Source organism: Astatotilapia calliptera, chromosome 8, assembly GCF_964374335.1.
Source record: "Astatotilapia calliptera chromosome 8, fAstCal68.1, whole genome shotgun sequence".
Lineage (NCBI taxonomy): Eukaryota > Metazoa > Chordata > Actinopteri > Cichliformes > Cichlidae > Astatotilapia > Astatotilapia calliptera.
The window spans coordinates 2,739,817-2,756,657 of NC_137429.1; the positions used below are offsets into that span (position 1 = coordinate 2,739,817).

Here is a 16,841-nt window from a genome sequence, read left to right on the forward strand (position 1 = left end):
AGAAGACAAAACCAAGAGACTTAATTCTCAATAGGGATGCAAGTAAAACAGAGAAAATGCTGGACAAGCAGAGTTGTCTAAAGAGTGAATATCAATTCCCTTGTAACCAAAGAAGGAAAAGACCCATGTTTCCGCCCGGTTTCGGACCGGGGACCTTTCGCGTGTGAGGCGAACGTGATAACCACTACACTACGGAAACCCCGAAAGACAGCTTGTTTGGCTTTCCAATGTGTCTCACTGAGTAATCTCGCACTCTGACAAATTTGGTGACATGTTCCTATCATGGCCTTGAAGTAAAAGGAGCCATGGAGAAGAGACAGACGCACTCTAGCAAGGAGTCTGAACTGTAGTCTCCATGTTAGGCTCACTTAAACTTTGGACATTTAGGAGTTCACTAAAGCAAGCACAGCTCAACATATGCTGCCCTAAGAACCCCAGAACCTCTGGCAGCAGAACTGTTGCCTAAAGCGCCCATTTGTTTCATTGCCTTGGGCATTGGCTGAAAATAGGCCCAAGTCCTGTGCAGGCCACCTAGAGCCAGTCATTTCCAAGAGCTTAGTCTGTGCCTCCATCTTCAGGGAATATAGCGACTGGAGATTTGTTGATTTGTGTGAAGTCTGTGGAGTTTGCAGAAATTTGGGCCATAGACAACTCTTTAGCAAGACGAGCATCCAAAGGTTACAGATGTCAGAGACCTGAACCAGATTTGAGTACTTTCTCTTGTCTGTGTCCCAAACAGCAGTAGAACCCCACAAGTTCAAGCAGTGCCTGCAGTCAGACACTTTTATATCAGGACGCATAAGCAAAGACGCATGCTTCCGCCCGGTTTCGGACCGGGGACCTTTCGCGTGTAAGGCGAACGTGATAACCACTACACTACGGAAACTGAGCTTGCGTACCCCGTAGTAATTAAAGGAGCATTTCAATGCTTTCTTACATTTGTGGACTTTTATGACAGATCATGTAGGACTATTGAGAAGGAGGGAACTCCCATTTGTGTCATTCTTCAAGCACTCCCCCACTTATGGCTGTATTGACAATGCAAATTGTGATCTCAAGATTGCATCTCTTGTCATGGGAGCTGATCTTCTGGTTGACAAGCTCTTTGATGTCCTTTGTTTGGCTAGCACACAATCTACAGAAGACAAGACCAAGAAACTTATTTGTCAGTAGGGACGCACGTAAAACAGAGAAAATGCTGCACAAGCAGTGTTCTCTTGGACTAGCATCTCTTCTGATGGGAGCTCTTTCTGAGAAGACCTTTTCGACTTGTGAGCGCACAGGTGGAATTCATGTTTCTTCAAGCCCATTATAGGACTAGATTATTAGATTGACTAGGATCTGGTGTGCGATTAAGGTGTGTGTGGTCATTGCAGGTAAAAGGCAGAACAGAGAAGGAAACTGCTCACTCCCCGTCGGGGAATCGAACCCCGGTCTTCCGCGTGACAGGCGGAGATACTGTCCACTATACTAACGAGGACCTCTGAAGCACTGCAATGGTCACGTCAAGCTGCGATTCGCAGCAGGTATGACAGGTAAAATTTGGCTGGCCGTGTAGAAATCCCCATCGGTTTACCAGGAACTACACTTTTATGCCTGTTTGACACAGATCTTTTGTGTGCTTCAGGCAGGGTTCCATGTTGTAATGGTTAGCACTCTGGACCCTGAATCCAGCGATCTGAGTTCAAGTCTCAGTGGAACCTCATTTGGCTTTCTAGCACTTTGCTCCACAGGTACATTAGCATTAGCACACGCTAGCATAAGAATCTAGTCAGTTGAAGAGCAAGTTAGTGGCCCAGTCAGTTCCACTCCTCTTGTGTTGGCTGATCTCATCTGCACATGGTCTTCATGCTGCACCAAACCTCGCTCATGCTCTTCTGCTGCACTTTCCACTTCAGCTTCCTGCTGTATCGTTCATTAGCCACCTTGACTCAAGTCAACTTTTCCTCTTGCACTCTTCCCACTTCCAATCCCTTTGCCACCTCTGAAGGCCCCGATCTTCTTCTTGACAAGCTCTTTGATGTCCTTTGTTTGGCTAGCACACAACCTACAGAAGACAAAACCAAGAGACTTAATTCTCAATAGGGATGCAAGTAAAACAGAGAAAATGCTGGACAAGCAGAGTTGTCTAAAGAGTGAATATCAATTCCCTTGTAACCAAAGAAGGAAAAGACCCATGTTTCCGCCCGGTTTCGGACCGGGGACCTTTCGCGTGTGAGGCGAACGTGATAACCACTACACTACGGAAACCCCGAAAGACAGCTTGTTTGGCTTTCCAATGTGTCTCACTGAGTAATCTCGCACTCTGACAAATTTGGTGACATGTTCCTATCATGGCCTTGAAGTAAAAGGAGCCATGGAGAAGAGACAGACGCACTCTAGCAAGGAGTCTGAACTGTAGTCTCCATGTTAGGCTCACTTAAACTTTGGACATTTAGGAGTTCACTAAAGCAAGCACAGCTCAACATATGCTGCCCTAAGAACCCCAGAACCTCTGGCAGCAGAACTGTTGCCTAAAGCGCCCATTTGTTTCATTGCCTTGGGCATTGGCTGAAAATAGGCCCAAGTCCTGTGCAGGCCACCTAGAGCCAGTCATTTCCAAGAGCTTAGTCTGTGCCTCCATCTTCAGGAAATATAGCGACTGGAGATTTGTTGATTTGTGTGAAGTCTGTGGAGTTTGCAGAAATTTGGGCCATAGACAACTCTTTAGCAAGACGAGCATCCAAAGGTTACAGATGTCAGAGACCTGAACCAGATTTGAGTACTTTCTCTTGTCTGTGTCCCAAACAGCAGTAGAACCCCACAAGTTCAAGCAGTGCCTGCAGTCAGACACTTTTATATCAGGACGCATAAGCAAAGACGCATGCTTCCGCCCGGTTTTGGACCGGGGACCTTTCGCGTGTAAGGCGAACGTGATAACCACTACACTACGGAAACTGAGCTTGCGTACCCCGTAGTAATTAAAGGAGCATTTCAATGCTTTCTTACATTTGTGGACTTTTATGACAGATCATGTAGGACTATTGAGAAGGAGGGAACTCCCATTTGTGTCATTCTTCAAGCACTCCCCCACTTATGGCTGTATTGACAATGCAAATTGTGATCTCAAGATTGCATCTCTTGTCATGGGAGCTGATCTTCTGGTTGACAAGCTCTTTGATGTCCTTTGTTTGGCTAGCACACAATCTACAGAAGACAAGACCAAGAAACTTATTTGTCAGTAGGGACGCACGTAAAACAGAGAAAATGCTGCACAAGCAGTGTTCTCTTGGACTAGCATCTCTTCTGATGGGAGCTCTTTCTGAGAAGACCTTTTCGACTTGTGAGCGCACAGGTGGAATTCATGTTTCTTCAAGCCCATTATAGGACTAGATTATTAGATTGACTAGGATCTGGTGTGCGATTAAGGTGTGTGTGGTCATTGCAGGTAAAAGGCAGAACAGAGAAGGAAACTGCTCACTCCCCGTCGGGGAATCGAACCCCGGTCTTCCGCGTGACAGGCGGAGATACTGTCCACTATACTAACGAGGACCTCTGAAGCACTGCAATGGTCACGTCAAGCTGCGATTCGCAGCAGGTATGACAGGTAAAATTTGGCTGGCCGTGTAGAAATCCCCATCGGTTTACCAGGAACTACACTTTTATGCCTGTTTGACACAGATCTTTTGTGTGCTTCAGGCAGGGTTCCATGTTGTAATGGTTAGCACTCTGGACCCTGAATCCAGCGATCTGAGTTCAAGTCTCAGTGGAACCTCATTTGGCTTTCTAGCACTTTGCTCCACAGGTGCATTAGCACACGCTAGCATAAGAATCTAGTCAGTTGAAGAGCAAGTTAGTGGCCCAGTCAGTTCCACTCCTCTTGTGTTGGCTGATCTCATCTGCACATGGTCTTCATGCTGCACCAAACCTCGCTCATGCTCTTCTGCTGCACTTTCCACTTCAGCTTCCTGCTGTATCGTTCATTAGCCACCTTGACTCAAGTCAACTTTTCCTCTTGCACTCTTCCCACTTCCAATCCCTTTGCCACCTCTGAAGGCCCCGATCTTCTTCTTGACAAGCTCTTTGATGTCCTTTGTTTGGCTAGCACACAACCTACAGAAGACAAAACCAAGAGACTTAATTCTCAATAGGGATGCAAGTAAAACAGAGAAAATGCTGGACAAGCAGAGTTGTCTAAAGAGTGAATATCAATTCCCTTGTAACCAAAGAAGGAAAAGACCCATGTTTCCGCCCGGTTTCGGACCGGGGACCTTTCGCGTGTGAGGCGAACGTGATAACCACTACACTACGGAAACCCCGAAAGACAGCTTGTTTGGCTTTCCAATGTGTCTCACTGAGTAATCTCGCACTCTGACAAATTTGGTGACATGTTCCTATCATGGCCTTGAAGTAAAAGGAGCCATGGAGAAGAGACAGACGCACTCTAGTAAGGAGTCTGAACTGTAGTCTCCATGTTAGGCTCACTTAAACTTTGGACATTTAGGAGTTCACTAAAGCAAGCACAGCTCAACATATGCTGCCCTAAGAACCCCAGAACCTCTGGCAGCAGAACTGTTGCCTAAAGCGCCCATTTGTTTCATTGCCTTGGGCATTGGCTGAAAATAGGCCCAAGTCCTGTGCAGGCCACCTAGAGCCAGTCATTTCCAAGAGCTTAGTCTGTGCCTCCATCTTCAGGAAATATAGCGACTGGAGATTTGTTGATTTGTGTGAAGTCTGTGGAGTTTGCAGAAATTTGGGCCATAGACAACTCTTTAGCAAGACGAGCATCCAAAGGTTACAGATGTCAGAGACCTGAACCAGATTTGAGTACTTTCTCTTGTCTGTGTCCCAAACAGCAGTAGAACCCCACAAGTTCAAGCAGTGCCTGCAGTCAGACACTTTTATATCAGGACGCATAAGCAAAGACGCATGCTTCCGCCCGGTTTCGGACAGGGGACCTTTCGCGTGTTAGGCGAACGTGATAACCACTACACTACGGAAACTGAGCTTGCGTACCCCGTAGTAATTAAAGGAGCATTTCAATGCTTTCTTACATTTGTGGACTTTTATGACAGATCATGTAGGACTATTGAGAAGGAGGGAACTCCCATTTGTGTCATTCTTCAAGCACTCCCCCACTTATGGCTGTATTGACAATGCAAATTGTGATCTCAAGATTGCATCTCTTGTCATGGGAGCTGATCTTCTGGTTGACAAGCTCTTTGATGTCCTTTGTTTGGCTAGCACACAATCTACAGAAGACAAGACCAAGAAACTTATTTGTCAGTAGGGACGCACGTAAAACAGAGAAAATGCTGCACAAGCAGTGTTCTCTTGGACTAGCATCTCTTCTGATGGGAGCTCTTTCTGAGAAGACCTTTTCGACTTGTGAGCGCACAGGTGGAATTCATGTTTCTTCAAGCCCATTATAGGACTAGATTATTAGATTGACTAGGATCTGGTGTGCGATTAAGGTGTGTGTGGTCATTGCAGGTAAAAGGCAGAACAGAGAAGGAAACTGCTCACTCCCCGTCGGGGAATCGAACCCCAGGCTTCCGCGTGACAGGCGGAGATACTGTCCACTATACTAACGAGGACCTCTGAAGCACTGCAATGGTCACGTCAAGCTGCGATTCGCAGCGGGTATGACAGGTAAAATTTGGCTGGCCGTGTAGAAATCCCCATCGGTTTACCAGGAACTACACTTTTATGCCTGTTTGACACAGATCTTTTGTGTGCTTCAGGCAGGGTTCCATGGTGTAATGGTTAGCACTCTGGACTCTGAATCCAGCGATCTGAGTTCAAGTCTCAGTGGAACCTCATTTGGCTTTCTAGCACTTTGCTCCACAGGTACATTAGCATTAGCACACGCTAGCATAAGAATCTAGTCAGTTGAAGAGCAAGTTAGTGGCCCAGTCAGTTCCACTCCTCTTGTGTTGGCTGATCTCATCTGCACATGGTCTTCATGCTGCACCAAACCTCGCTCATGCTCTTCTGCTGCACTTTCCACTTCAGCTTCCTGCTGTATCGTTCATTAGCCACCTTGACTCAAGTCAACTTTTCCTCTTGCACTCTTCCCACTTCCAATCCCTTTGCCACCTCTGAAGGCCCCGATCTTCTTCTTGACAAGCTCTTTGATGTCCTTTGTTTGGCTAGCACACAACCTACAGAAGACAAAACCAAGAGACTTAATTCTCAATAGGGATGCAAGTAAAACAGAGAAAATGCTGGACAAGCAGAGTTGTCTAAAGAGTGAATATCAATTCCCTTGTAACCAAAGAAGGAAAAGACCCATGTTTCCGCCCGGTTTCGGACCGGGGACCTTTCGCGTGTGAGGCGAACGTGATAACCACTACACTACGGAAACCCCGAAAGACAGCTTGTTTGGCTTTCCAATGTGTCTCACTGAGTAATCTCGCACTCTGACAAATTTGGTGACATGTTCCTATCATGGCCTTGAAGTAAAAGGAGCCATGGAGAAGAGACAGACGCACTCTAGCAAGGAGTCTGAACTGTAGTCTCCATGTTAGGCTCACTTAAACTTTGGACATTTAGGAGTTCACTAAAGCAAGCACAGCTCAACATATGCTGCCCTAAGAACCCCAGAACCTCTGGCAGCAGAACTGTTGCCTAAAGCGCCCATTTGTTTCATTGCCTTGGGCATTGGCTGAAAATAGGCCCAAGTCCTGTGCAGGCCACCTAGAGCCAGTCATTTCCAAGAGCTTAGTCTGTGCCTCCATCTTCAGGAAATATAGCGACTGGAGATTTGTTGATTTGTGTGAAGTCTGTGGAGTTTGCAGAAATTTGGGCCATAGACAACTCTTTAGCAAGACGAGCATCCAAAGGTTACAGATGTCAGAGACCTGAACCAGATTTGAGTACTTTCTCTTGTCTGTGTCCCAAACAGCAGTAGAACCCCACAAGTTCAAGCAGTGCCTGCAGTCAGACACTTTTATATCAGGACGCATAAGCAAAGACGCATGCTTCCGCCCGGTTTCGGACCGGGGACCTTTCGCGTGTTAGGCGAACGTGATAACCACTACACTACGGAAACTGAGCTTGCGTACCCCGTAGTAATTAAAGGAGCATTTCAATGCTTTCTTACATTTGTGGACTTTTATGACAGATCATGTAGGACTATTGAGAAGGAGGGAACTCCCATTTGTGTCATTCTTCAAGCACTCCCCCACTTATGGCTGTATTGACAATGCAAATTGTGATCTCAAGATTGCATCTCTTGTCATGGGAGCTGATCTTCTGGTTGACAAGCTCTTTGATGTCCTTTGTTTGGCTAGCACACAATCTACAGAAGACAAGACCAAGAAACTTATTTGTCAGTAGGGACGCACGTAAAACAGAGAAAATGCTGCACAAGCAGTGTTCTCTTGGACTAGCATCTCTTCTGATGGGAGCTCTTTCTGAGAAGACCTTTTCGACTTGTGAGCGCACAGGTGGAATTCATGTTTCTTCAAGCCCATTATAGGACTAGATTATTAGATTGACTAGGATCTGGTGTGCGATTAAGGTGTGTGTGGTCATTGCAGGTAAAAGGCAGAACAGAGAAGGAAACTGCTCACTCCCCGTCGGGGAATCGAACCCCGGGCTTCCGCGTGACAGGCGGAGATACTGTCCACTATACTAACGAGGACCTCTGAAGCACTGCAATGGTCACGTCAAGCTGCGATTCGCAGCAGGTATGACAGGTAAAATTTGGCTGGCCGTGTAGAAATCCCCATCGGTTTACCAGGAACTACACTTTTATGCCTGTTTGACACAGATCTTTTGTGTGCTTCAGGCAGGGTTCCATGGTGTAATGGTTAGCACTCTGGACTCTGAATCCAGCGATCTGAGTTCAAGTCTCAGTGGAACCTCATTTGGCTTTCTAGCACTTTGCTCCACAGGTACATTAGCATTAGCACACGCTAGCATAAGAATCTAGTCAGTTGAAGAGCAAGTTAGTGGCCCAGTCAGTTCCACTCCTCTTGTGTTGGCTGATCTCATCTGCACATGGTCTTCATGCTGCACCAAACCTCGCTCATGCTCTTCTGCTGCACTTTCCACTTCAGCTTCCTGCTGTATCGTTCATTAGCCACCTTGACTCAAGTCAACTTTTCCTCTTGCACTCTTCCCACTTCCAATCCCTTTGCCACCTCTGAAGGCCCCGATCTTCTTCTTGACAAGCTCTTTGATGTCCTTTGTTTGGCTAGCACACAACCTACAGAAGACAAAACCAAGAGACTTAATTCTCAATAGGGATGCAAGTAAAACAGAGAAAATGCTGGACAAGCAGAGTTGTCTAAAGAGTGAATATCAATTCCCTTGTAACCAAAGAAGGAAAAGACCCATGTTTCCGCCCGGTTTCGGACCGGGGACCTTTCGCGTGTGAGGCGAACGTGATAACCACTACACTACGGAAACCCCGAAAGACAGCTTGTTTGGCTTTCCAATGTGTCTCACTGAGTAATCTCGCACTCTGACAAATTTGGTGACATGTTCCTATCATGGCCTTGAAGTAAAAGGAGCCATGGAGAAGAGACAGACGCACTCTAGTAAGGAGTCTGAACTGTAGTCTCCATGTTAGGCTCACTTAAACTTTGGACATTTAGGAGTTCACTAAAGCAAGCACAGCTCAACATATGCTGCCCTAAGAACCCCAGAACCTCTGGCAGCAGAACTGTTGCCTAAAGCGCCCATTTGTTTCATTGCCTTGGGCATTGGCTGAAAATAGGCCCAAGTCCTGTGCAGGCCACCTAGAGCCAGTCATTTCCAAGAGCTTAGTCTGTGCCTCCATCTTCAGGAAATATAGCGACTGGAGATTTGTTGATTTGTGTGAAGTCTGTGGAGTTTGCAGAAATTTGGGCCATAGACAACTCTTTAGCAAGACGAGCATCCAAAGGTTACAGATGTCAGAGACCTGAACCAGATTTGAGTACTTTCTCTTGTCTGTGTCCCAAACAGCAGTAGAACCCCACAAGTTCAAGCAGTGCCTGCAGTCAGACACTTTTATATCAGGACGCATAAGCAAAGACGCATGCTTCCGCCCGGTTTCGGACCGGGGACCTTTCGCGTGTAAGGCGAACGTGATAACCACTACACTACGGAAACTGAGCTTGCGTACCCCGTAGTAATTAAAGGAGCATTTCAATGCTTTCTTACATTTGTGGACTTTTATGACAGATCATGTAGGACTATTGAGAAGGAGGGAACTCCCATTTGTGTCATTCTTCAAGCACTCCCCCACTTATGGCTGTATTGACAATGCAAATTGTGATCTCAAGATTGCATCTCTTGTCATGGGAGCTGATCTTCTGGTTGACAAGCTCTTTGATGTCCTTTGTTTGGCTAGCACACAATCTACAGAAGACAAGACCAAGAAACTTATTTGTCAGTAGGGACGCACGTAAAACAGAGAAAATGCTGCACAAGCAGTGTTCTCTTGGACTAGCATCTCTTCTGATGGGAGCTCTTTCTGAGAAGACCTTTTCGACTTGTGAGCGCACAGGTGGAATTCATGTTTCTTCAAGCCCATTATAGGACTAGATTATTAGATTGACTAGGATCTGGTGTGCGATTAAGGTGTGTGTGGTCATTGCAGGTAAAAGGCAGAACAGAGAAGGAAACTGCTCACTCCCCGTCGGGGAATCGAACCCCGGTCTTCCGCGTGACAGGCGGAGATACTGTCCACTATACTAACGAGGACCTCTGACGCACTGCAATGGTCACGTCAAGCTGCGATTCGCAGCAGGTATGACAGGTAAAATTTGGCTGGCCATGTAGAAATCCCCATCGGTTTACCAGGAACTACACTTTTATGCCTGTTTGACACAGATCTTTTGTGTGCTTCAGGCAGGGTTCCATGGTGTAATGGTTAGCACTCTGGACCCTGAATCCAGCGATCTGAGTTCAAGTCTCAGTGGAACCTCATTTGGCTTTCTAGCACTTTGCTCCACAGGTGCATTAGCACACGCTAGCATAAGAATCTAGTCAGTTGAAGAGCAAGTTAGTGGCCCAGTCAGTTCCACTCCTCTTGTGTTGGCTGATCTCATCTGCACATGGTCTTCATGCTGCACCAAACCTCGCTCATGCTCTTCTGCTGCACTTTCCACTTCAGCTTCCTGCTGTATCGTTCATTAGCCACCTTGACTCAAGTCAACTTTTCCTCTTGCACTCTTCCCACTTCCAATCCCTTTGCCACCTCTGAAGGCCCCGATCTTCTTCTTGACAAGCTCTTTGATGTCCTTTGTTTGGCTAGCACACAACCTACAGAAGACAAAACCAAGAGACTTAATTCTCAATAGGGATGCAAGTAAAACAGAGAAAATGCTGGACAAGCAGAGTTGTCTAAAGAGTGAATATCAATTCCCTTGTAACCAAAGAAGGAAAAGACCCATGTTTCCGCCCGGTTTCGGACCGGGGACCTTTCGCGTGTGAGGCGAACGTGATAACCACTACACTACGGAAACCCCGAAAGACAGCTTGTTTGGCTTTCCAATGTGTCTCACTGAGTAATCTCGCACTCTGACAAATTTGGTGACATGTTCCTATCATGGCCTTGAAGTAAAAGGAGCCATGGAGAAGAGACAGACGCACTCTAGCAAGGAGTCTGAACTGTAGTCTCCATGTTAGGCTCACTTAAACTTTGGACATTTAGGAGTTCACTAAAGCAAGCACAGCTCAACATATGCTGCCCTAAGAACCCCAGAACCTCTGGCAGCAGAACTGTTGCCTAAAGCGCCCATTTGTTTCATTGCCTTGGGCATTGGCTGAAAATAGGCCCAAGTCCTGTGCAGGCCACCTAGAGCCAGTCATTTCCAAGAGCTTAGTCTGTGCCTCCATCTTCAGGAAATATAGCGACTGGAGATTTGTTGATTTGTGTGAAGTCTGTGGAGTTTGCAGAAATTTGGGCCATAGACAACTCTTTAGCAAGACGAGCATCCAAAGGTTACAGATGTCAGAGACCTGAACCAGATTTGAGTACTTTCTCTTGTCTGTGTCCCAAACAGCAGTAGAACCCCACAAGTTCAAGCAGTGCCTGCAGTCAGACACTTTTATATCAGGACGCATAAGCAAAGACGCATGCTTCCGCCCGGTTTCGGACCGGGGACCTTTCGCGTGTAAGGCGAACGTGATAACCACTACACTACGGAAACTGAGCTTGCGTACCCCGTAGTAATTAAAGGAGCATTTCAATGCTTTCTTACATTTGTGGACTTTTATGACAGATCATGTAGGACTATTGAGAAGGAGGGAACTCCCATTTGTGTCATTCTTCAAGCACTCCCCCACTTATGGCTGTATTGACAATGCAAATTGTGATCTCAAGATTGCATCTCTTGTCATGGGAGCTGATCTTCTGGTTGACAAGCTCTTTGATGTCCTTTGTTTGGCTAGCACACAATCTACAGAAGACAAGACCAAGAAACTTATTTGTCAGTAGGGACGCACGTAAAACAGAGAAAATGCTGCACAAGCAGTGTTCTCTTGGACTAGCATCTCTTCTGATGGGAGCTCTTTCTGAGAAGACCTTTTCGACTTGTGAGCGCACAGGTGGAATTCATGTTTCTTCAAGCCCATTATAGGACTAGATTATTAGATTGACTAGGATCTGGTGTGCGATTAAGGTGTGTGTGGTCATTGCAGGTAAAAGGCAGAACAGAGAAGGAAACTGCTCACTCCCCGTCGGGGAATCGAACCCCGGTCTTCCGCGTGACAGGCGGAGATACTGTCCACTATACTAACGAGGACCTCTGAAGCACTGCAATGGTCACGTCAAGCTGCGATTCGCAGCAGGTATGACAGGTAAAATTTGGCTGGCCGTGTAGAAATCCCCATCGGTTTACCAGGAACTACACTTTTATGCCTGTTTGACACAGATCTTTTGTGTGCTTCAGGCAGGGTTCCATGGTGTAATGGTTAGCACTCTGGACTCTGAATCCAGCGATCTGAGTTCAAGTCTCAGTGGAACCTCATTTGGCTTTCTAGCACTTTGCTCCACAGGTGCATTAGCACACGCTAGCATAAGAATCTAGTCAGTTGAAGAGCAAGTTAGTGGCCCAGTCAGTTCCACTCCTCTTGTGTTGGCTGATCTCATCTGCACATGGTCTTCATGCTGCACCAAACCTCGCTCATGCTCTTCTGCTGCACTTTCCACTTCAGCTTCCTGCTGTATCGTTCATTAGCCACCTTGACTCAAGTCAACTTTTCCTCTTGCACTCTTCCCACTTCCAATCCCTTTGCCACCTCTGAAGGCCCCGATCTTCTTCTTGACAAGCTCTTTGATGTCCTTTGTTTGGCTAGCACACAACCTACAGAAGACAAAACCAAGAGACTTAATTCTCAATAGGGATGCAAGTAAAACAGAGAAAATGCTGGACAAGCAGAGTTGTCTAAAGAGTGAATATCAATTCCCTTGTAACCAAAGAAGGAAAAGACCCATGTTTCCGCCCGGTTTCGGACCGGGGACCTTTCGCGTGTGAGGCGAACGTGATAACCACTACACTACGGAAACCCCGAAAGACAGCTTGTTTGGCTTTCCAATGTGTCTCACTGAGTAATCTCGCACTCTGACAAATTTGGTGACATGTTCCTATCATGGCCTTGAAGTAAAAGGAGCCATGGAGAAGAGACAGACGCACTCTAGTAAGGAGTCTGAACTGTAGTCTCCATGTTAGGCTCACTTAAACTTTGGACATTTAGGAGTTCACTAAAGCAAGCACAGCTCAACATATGCTGCCCTAAGAACCCCAGAACCTCTGGCAGCAGAACTGTTGCCTAAAGCGCCCATTTGTTTCATTGCCTTGGGCATTGGCTGAAAATAGGCCCAAGTCCTGTGCAGGCCACCTAGAGCCAGTCATTTCCAAGAGCTTAGTCTGTGCCTCCATCTTCAGGAAATATAGCGACTGGAGATTTGTTGATTTGTGTGAAGTCTGTGGAGTTTGCAGAAATTTGGGCCATAGACAACTCTTTAGCAAGACGAGCATCCAAAGGTTACAGATGTCAGAGACCTGAACCAGATTTGAGTACTTTCTCTTGTCTGTGTCCCAAACAGCAGTAGAACCCCACAAGTTCAAGCAGTGCCTGCAGTCAGACACTTTTATATCAGGACGCATAAGCAAAGACGCATGCTTCCGCCCGGTTTCGGACCGGGGACCTTTCGCGTGTAAGGCGAACGTGATAACCACTACACTACGGAAACTGAGCTTGCGTACCCCGTAGTAATTAAAGGAGCATTTCAATGCTTTCTTACATTTGTGGACTTTTATGACAGATCATGTAGGACTATTGAGAAGGAGGGAAGTCCCATTTGTGTCATTCTTCAAGCACTCCCCCACTTATGGCTGTATTGACAATGCAAATTGTGATCTCAAGATTGCATCTCTTGTCATGGGAGCTGATCTTCTGGTTGACAAGCTCTTTGATGTCCTTTGTTTGGCTAGCACACAATCTACAGAAGACAAGACCAAGAAACTTATTTGTCAGTAGGGACGCACGTAAAACAGAGAAAATGCTGCACAAGCAGTGTTCTCTTGGACTAGCATCTCTTCTGATGGGAGCTCTTTCTGAGAAGACCTTTTCGACTTGTGAGCGCACAGGTGGAATTCATGTTTCTTCAAGCCCATTATAGGACTAGATTATTAGATTGACTAGGATCTGGTGTGCGATTAAGGTGTGTGTGGTCATTGCAGGTAAATGGCAGAACAGAGAAGGAAACTGCTCACTCCCCGTTGGGGAATCGAACCCCGGTCTTCCGCGTGACAGGCGGAGATACTGTCCACTATACTAACGAGGACCTCTGAAGCACTGCAATGGTCACGTCAAGCTGCGATTCGCAGCAGGTATGACAGGTAAAATTTGGCTGGCCGTGTAGAAATCCCCATCGGTTTACCAGGAACTACACTTTTATGCCTGTTTGACACAGATCTTTTGTGTGCTTCAGGCAGGGTTCCATGGTGTAATGGTTAGCACTCTGGACTCTGAATCCAGCGATCTGAGTTCAAGTCTCAGTGGAACCTCATTTGGCTTTCTAGCACTTTGCTCCACAGGTGCATTAGCACACGCTAGCATAAGAATCTAGTCAGTTGAAGAGCAAGTTAGTGGCCCAGTCAGTTCCACTCCTCTTGTGTTGGCTGATCTCATCTGCACATGGTCTTCATGCTGCACCAAACCTCGCTCATGCTCTTCTGCTGCACTTTCCACTTCAGCTTCCTGCTGTATCGTTCATTAGCCACCTTGACTCAAGTCAACTTTTCCTCTTGCACTCTTCCCACTTCCAATCCCTTTGCCACCTCTGAAGGCCCCGATCTTCTTCTTGACAAGCTCTTTGATGTCCTTTGTTTGGCTAGCACACAACCTACAGAAGACAAAACCAAGAGACTTAATTCTCAATAGGGATGCAAGTAAAACAGAGAAAATGCTGGACAAGCAGAGTTGTCTAAAGAGTGAATATCAATTCCCTTGTAACCAAAGAAGGAAAAGACCCATGTTTCCGCCCGGTTTCGGACCGGGGACCTTTCGCGTGTGAGGCGAACGTGATAACCACTACACTACGGAAACCCCGAAAGACAGCTTGTTTGGCTTTCCAATGTGTCTCACTGAGTAATCTCGCACTCTGACAAATTTGGTGACATGTTCCTATCATGGCCTTGAAGTAAAAGGAGCCATGGAGAAGAGACAGACGCACTCTAGCAAGGAGTCTGAACTGTAGTCTCCATGTTAGGCTCACTTAAACTTTGGACATTTAGGAGTTCACTAAAGCAAGCACAGCTCAACATATGCTGCCCTAAGAACCCCAGAACCTCTGGCAGCAGAACTGTTGCCTAAAGCGCCCATTTGTTTCATTGCCTTGGGCATTGGCTGAAAATAGGCCCAAGTCCTGTGCAGGCCACCTAGAGCCAGTCATTTCCAAGAGCTTAGTCTGTGCCTCCATCTTCAGGAAATATAGCGACTGGAGATTTGTTGATTTGTGTGAAGTCTGTGGAGTTTGCAGAAATTTGGGCCATAGACAACTCTTTAGCAAGACGAGCATCCAAAGGTTACAGATGTCAGAGACCTGAACCAGATTTGAGTACTTTCTCTTGTCTGTGTCCCAAACAGCAGTAGAACCCCACAAGTTCAAGCAGTGCCTGCAGTCAGACACTTTTATATCAGGACGCATAAGCAAAGACGCATGCTTCCGCCCGGTTTCGGACCGGGGACCTTTCGCGTGTTAGGCGAACGTGATAACCACTACACTACGGAAACTGAGCTTGCGTACCCCGTAGTAATTAAAGGAGCATTTCAATGCTTTCTTACATTTGTGGACTTTTATGACAGATCATGTAGGACTATTGAGAAGGAGGGAACTCCCATTTGTGTCATTCTTCAAGCACTCCCCCACTTATGGCTGTATTGACAATGCAAATTGTGATCTCAAGATTGCATCTCTTGTCATGGGAGCTGATCTTCTGGTTGACAAGCTCTTTGATGTCCTTTGTTTGGCTAGCACACAATCTACAGAAGACAAGACCAAGAAACTTATTTGTCAGTAGGGACGCACGTAAAACAGAGAAAATGCTGCACAAGCAGTGTTCTCTTGGACTAGCATCTCTTCTGATGGGAGCTCTTTCTGAGAAGACCTTTTCGACTTGTGAGCGCACAGGTGGAATTCATGTTTCTTCAAGCCCATTATAGGACTAGATTATTAGATTGACTAGGATCTGGTGTGCGATTAAGGTGTGTGTGGTCATTGCAGGTAAAAGGCAGAACAGAGAAGGAAACTGCTCACTCCCCGTCGGGGAATCGAACCCCGGTCTTCCGCGTGACAGGCGGAGATACTGTCCACTATACTAACGAGGACCTCTGAAGCACTGCAATGGTCACGTCAAGCTGCGATTCGCAGCAGGTATGACAGGTAAAATTTGGCTGGCCGTGTAGAAATCCCCATCGGTTTACCAGGAACTACACTTTTATGCCTGTTTGACACAGATCTTTTGTGTGCTTCAGGCAGGGTTCCATGGTGTAATGGTTAGCACTCTGGACTCTGAATCCAGCGATCTGAGTTCAAGTCTCAGTGGAACCTCATTTGGCTTTCTAGCACTTTGCTCCACAGGTGCATTAGCACACGCTAGCATAAGAATCTAGTCAGTTGAAGAGCAAGTTAGTGGCCCAGTCAGTTCCACTCCTCTTGTGTTGGCTGATCTCATCTGCACATGGTCTTCATGCTGCACCAAACCTCGCTCATGCTCTTCTGCTGCACTTTCCACTTCAGCTTCCTGCTGTATCGTTCATTAGCCACCTTGACTCAAGTCAACTTTTCCTCTTGCACTCTTCTCACTTCTAATCCTGTTGCCACCCCCAAACAGCAGTAGAACTCCACAAGTTCAAGCAGTGCCTGCAGTCAGACACTTTTATATCAGGACGCATAAGCAAAGAAGAAGCATGTTTCCGCCCGGTTTCGGACCGGGGGACCTTTCGCGTGTAAGGCGAATGTGATAACCACTACACTACGGAAACGACGCTTCCTGTGTTAGTATGCTCCGTCAACAAAGCTGCTGTTTTGAGTTTCATTCCTCTCCATATATGAATCCTGCATTTCGGTCCTATTTCCTGCCTGCCTCACAGCGAGAAGGTCAGTTTATCAGATGCATGAAGCTGCTTGAAGAATTTACAAACCGCCAGTTTTTAAGCAGTTTTATATCCTTAATGACACATCACAGCCTGCTTGTGTGTCTACAGTCCCTGTGTGTTCTTTTTGTTAATTTAAAGTAATGTTAATTTAAAGTAATGCTTAATTAAGTAGCTATCCCCTTTAGGGTTAAACATGTTTTTTTTCCTTGCTAATAACTGTTTGTTATCAGTGATTTTTAATTTGCTTATTTTCAGTA

The 16,841-nt window shown here is 46.4% G+C and overlaps 33 non-coding genes across 33 annotated transcripts; 8 read left to right on the forward strand and 25 right to left on the reverse strand.

Moving 5' to 3' along the window:
• Positions 1-126: 126 nt before the first annotated feature.
• Positions 127-199, reverse strand: trnav-cac (transfer RNA valine (anticodon CAC)). Its single transcript has one exon. It is a non-coding gene; the product is annotated as a tRNA-Val (tRNA).
• Positions 200-813: 614 nt separating this feature from the next.
• trnav-uac (transfer RNA valine (anticodon UAC)) lies at positions 814-886 on the reverse strand. The gene has a single exon. It is a non-coding gene; the product is annotated as a tRNA-Val (tRNA).
• Positions 887-1,408: 522 nt separating this feature from the next.
• On the reverse strand, positions 1,409-1,480 carry trnad-guc (transfer RNA aspartic acid (anticodon GUC)). Its single transcript has one exon. It is a non-coding gene; the product is annotated as a tRNA-Asp (tRNA).
• Positions 1,481-1,631: 151 nt separating this feature from the next.
• trnaq-cug (transfer RNA glutamine (anticodon CUG)) lies at positions 1,632-1,703 on the forward strand. The gene has a single exon. It is a non-coding gene; the product is annotated as a tRNA-Gln (tRNA).
• Positions 1,704-2,177: 474 nt separating this feature from the next.
• Positions 2,178-2,250, reverse strand: trnav-cac (transfer RNA valine (anticodon CAC)). The gene has a single exon. It is a non-coding gene; the product is annotated as a tRNA-Val (tRNA).
• Positions 2,251-2,864: 614 nt separating this feature from the next.
• Positions 2,865-2,937, reverse strand: trnav-uac (transfer RNA valine (anticodon UAC)). Its single transcript has one exon. It is a non-coding gene; the product is annotated as a tRNA-Val (tRNA).
• A 522-nt stretch (positions 2,938-3,459) lies between these two features.
• Positions 3,460-3,531, reverse strand: trnad-guc (transfer RNA aspartic acid (anticodon GUC)). Its single transcript has one exon. It is a non-coding gene; the product is annotated as a tRNA-Asp (tRNA).
• A 151-nt stretch (positions 3,532-3,682) lies between these two features.
• Positions 3,683-3,754, forward strand: trnaq-cug (transfer RNA glutamine (anticodon CUG)). The gene has a single exon. It is a non-coding gene; the product is annotated as a tRNA-Gln (tRNA).
• A 468-nt stretch (positions 3,755-4,222) lies between these two features.
• Positions 4,223-4,295, reverse strand: trnav-cac (transfer RNA valine (anticodon CAC)). Its single transcript has one exon. It is a non-coding gene; the product is annotated as a tRNA-Val (tRNA).
• Positions 4,296-4,909: 614 nt separating this feature from the next.
• trnav-aac (transfer RNA valine (anticodon AAC)) lies at positions 4,910-4,982 on the reverse strand. The gene has a single exon. It is a non-coding gene; the product is annotated as a tRNA-Val (tRNA).
• A 522-nt stretch (positions 4,983-5,504) lies between these two features.
• Positions 5,505-5,576, reverse strand: trnad-guc (transfer RNA aspartic acid (anticodon GUC)). Its single transcript has one exon. It is a non-coding gene; the product is annotated as a tRNA-Asp (tRNA).
• A 151-nt stretch (positions 5,577-5,727) lies between these two features.
• Positions 5,728-5,799, forward strand: trnaq-cug (transfer RNA glutamine (anticodon CUG)). Its single transcript has one exon. It is a non-coding gene; the product is annotated as a tRNA-Gln (tRNA).
• A 474-nt stretch (positions 5,800-6,273) lies between these two features.
• Positions 6,274-6,346, reverse strand: trnav-cac (transfer RNA valine (anticodon CAC)). The gene has a single exon. It is a non-coding gene; the product is annotated as a tRNA-Val (tRNA).
• Positions 6,347-6,960: 614 nt separating this feature from the next.
• On the reverse strand, positions 6,961-7,033 carry trnav-aac (transfer RNA valine (anticodon AAC)). The gene has a single exon. It is a non-coding gene; the product is annotated as a tRNA-Val (tRNA).
• Positions 7,034-7,555: 522 nt separating this feature from the next.
• trnad-guc (transfer RNA aspartic acid (anticodon GUC)) lies at positions 7,556-7,627 on the reverse strand. The gene has a single exon. It is a non-coding gene; the product is annotated as a tRNA-Asp (tRNA).
• A 151-nt stretch (positions 7,628-7,778) lies between these two features.
• Positions 7,779-7,850, forward strand: trnaq-cug (transfer RNA glutamine (anticodon CUG)). Its single transcript has one exon. It is a non-coding gene; the product is annotated as a tRNA-Gln (tRNA).
• Positions 7,851-8,324: 474 nt separating this feature from the next.
• trnav-cac (transfer RNA valine (anticodon CAC)) lies at positions 8,325-8,397 on the reverse strand. Its single transcript has one exon. It is a non-coding gene; the product is annotated as a tRNA-Val (tRNA).
• A 614-nt stretch (positions 8,398-9,011) lies between these two features.
• On the reverse strand, positions 9,012-9,084 carry trnav-uac (transfer RNA valine (anticodon UAC)). Its single transcript has one exon. It is a non-coding gene; the product is annotated as a tRNA-Val (tRNA).
• Positions 9,085-9,606: 522 nt separating this feature from the next.
• trnad-guc (transfer RNA aspartic acid (anticodon GUC)) lies at positions 9,607-9,678 on the reverse strand. The gene has a single exon. It is a non-coding gene; the product is annotated as a tRNA-Asp (tRNA).
• Positions 9,679-9,829: 151 nt separating this feature from the next.
• Positions 9,830-9,901, forward strand: trnaq-cug (transfer RNA glutamine (anticodon CUG)). The gene has a single exon. It is a non-coding gene; the product is annotated as a tRNA-Gln (tRNA).
• Positions 9,902-10,369: 468 nt separating this feature from the next.
• trnav-cac (transfer RNA valine (anticodon CAC)) lies at positions 10,370-10,442 on the reverse strand. Its single transcript has one exon. It is a non-coding gene; the product is annotated as a tRNA-Val (tRNA).
• A 614-nt stretch (positions 10,443-11,056) lies between these two features.
• trnav-uac (transfer RNA valine (anticodon UAC)) lies at positions 11,057-11,129 on the reverse strand. The gene has a single exon. It is a non-coding gene; the product is annotated as a tRNA-Val (tRNA).
• A 522-nt stretch (positions 11,130-11,651) lies between these two features.
• Positions 11,652-11,723, reverse strand: trnad-guc (transfer RNA aspartic acid (anticodon GUC)). Its single transcript has one exon. It is a non-coding gene; the product is annotated as a tRNA-Asp (tRNA).
• A 151-nt stretch (positions 11,724-11,874) lies between these two features.
• Positions 11,875-11,946, forward strand: trnaq-cug (transfer RNA glutamine (anticodon CUG)). Its single transcript has one exon. It is a non-coding gene; the product is annotated as a tRNA-Gln (tRNA).
• A 468-nt stretch (positions 11,947-12,414) lies between these two features.
• trnav-cac (transfer RNA valine (anticodon CAC)) lies at positions 12,415-12,487 on the reverse strand. Its single transcript has one exon. It is a non-coding gene; the product is annotated as a tRNA-Val (tRNA).
• A 614-nt stretch (positions 12,488-13,101) lies between these two features.
• On the reverse strand, positions 13,102-13,174 carry trnav-uac (transfer RNA valine (anticodon UAC)). The gene has a single exon. It is a non-coding gene; the product is annotated as a tRNA-Val (tRNA).
• A 522-nt stretch (positions 13,175-13,696) lies between these two features.
• trnad-guc (transfer RNA aspartic acid (anticodon GUC)) lies at positions 13,697-13,768 on the reverse strand. The gene has a single exon. It is a non-coding gene; the product is annotated as a tRNA-Asp (tRNA).
• A 151-nt stretch (positions 13,769-13,919) lies between these two features.
• Positions 13,920-13,991, forward strand: trnaq-cug (transfer RNA glutamine (anticodon CUG)). The gene has a single exon. It is a non-coding gene; the product is annotated as a tRNA-Gln (tRNA).
• A 468-nt stretch (positions 13,992-14,459) lies between these two features.
• trnav-cac (transfer RNA valine (anticodon CAC)) lies at positions 14,460-14,532 on the reverse strand. Its single transcript has one exon. It is a non-coding gene; the product is annotated as a tRNA-Val (tRNA).
• A 614-nt stretch (positions 14,533-15,146) lies between these two features.
• trnav-aac (transfer RNA valine (anticodon AAC)) lies at positions 15,147-15,219 on the reverse strand. Its single transcript has one exon. It is a non-coding gene; the product is annotated as a tRNA-Val (tRNA).
• Positions 15,220-15,741: 522 nt separating this feature from the next.
• trnad-guc (transfer RNA aspartic acid (anticodon GUC)) lies at positions 15,742-15,813 on the reverse strand. Its single transcript has one exon. It is a non-coding gene; the product is annotated as a tRNA-Asp (tRNA).
• A 151-nt stretch (positions 15,814-15,964) lies between these two features.
• On the forward strand, positions 15,965-16,036 carry trnaq-cug (transfer RNA glutamine (anticodon CUG)). Its single transcript has one exon. It is a non-coding gene; the product is annotated as a tRNA-Gln (tRNA).
• A 360-nt stretch (positions 16,037-16,396) lies between these two features.
• trnav-uac (transfer RNA valine (anticodon UAC)) lies at positions 16,397-16,470 on the reverse strand. The gene has a single exon. It is a non-coding gene; the product is annotated as a tRNA-Val (tRNA).
• Between the last annotated feature and the right edge of the window lie 371 nt (positions 16,471-16,841).